Source organism: Morone saxatilis, unplaced genomic scaffold (assembly GCF_004916995.1).
Source record: "Morone saxatilis isolate NCDOM2014 unplaced genomic scaffold, NCSU_SB_2.0 Contig4, whole genome shotgun sequence".
NCBI classification, from domain to species: Eukaryota; Metazoa; Chordata; class Actinopteri; family Moronidae; genus Morone; species Morone saxatilis.
The window spans coordinates 14,516,251-14,517,407 of NW_023339984.1; positions in this window are offsets into that span (position 1 = coordinate 14,516,251).

Sequence of the window (1,157 nt, forward strand, 5' to 3'; positions counted from 1 at the left end):
AAAGTGTGTGTGTGTGCGTGTGTGTGTGGCAGAAATGGAGTGAGATGAAGACAGACAGAGAGAGAGAGAGAGAGAGAGAGAGAGGGAGAGAAGTGAGACGGGCCAGCTTTCTGCTACAAAGCATAACAAAACAGCAAAGATGATGTAACAGCTCTCAATTACCCATAGTGCTTTGCTGGAAAGATGAATGAAGTCGGACACGGAGAGGGCGTCAATGAAGACGCGCGCGCACACTCACTCACTCGCATTTCATCTGTATTCTAATCATGTGGGGTGATTCATACATAACAAATAAAAAAAATAAAAGGGAGACAAGATGCTTTAACTTAGGGGAGTAGGAAAGTGTGTGTGTGTGTGTGTGTGTGTGTGTGTGTTATGCATCAAAAGAAACCAAAAAAAAAGCTTCTTTCGTATTTCATTTATCCGTTTTGCTTGTGGGCTTAAAAGAGAGAGAGAGAGAGAGAGCTGAAGAGACACAAGGGGAGCTGGAGAGCCGAACTGAAATAAAGAAACAGAGGAAAGAGAGAAGAAAGGTTGGCAGAGTGCGGAGCGCGTGGGCCGGCTCGGGAGTTTCCTGCACTAAAGGTGTGATGATGTAATTGAGCTTGAGACCGAGCCGGCAGAGAAATAAATGAGCTCGTGTCTTCTTCTTCTTACATGAGGGAGGTTCGCATCACGCCAGCCAGCCGGAGTGTCACACACCTTAGCTGAAATAGAAAAAAGCACCTGCACAGAACAATTAATCTCCAGGAGGAGAGGTCATTAATATGTACAAGAGGAGTATTAATTGATTAACAGCAGTGCCGCTCCTAAAGGGGCCTAACACAGACCCCTTTTCGTTCTGCAGTTTCTTTCTTGAAATTAACTGAGTGTAAAGTAAGAGCAGGGGCGGATCTAGAGAATATACATGGAGGGTGGCATATAACAATAATGGTTTGAAAAAGGCCCCAAATTAATATATTTGAACTCAAAAAAACGTCATATTATTATGGCACACAGTAAAGCATTGATTAGAAATACTGAAAGGTGGCAGCAGGAATCAATAAATTGGTGTATTTTCCAAATCTTCAGACATATTTTTCCAAATACATGTAGTTTTTATATTGAATTTGTGCTTATTACTTAGTCTAAAATGTGGCCCCAACACATCATCAAAT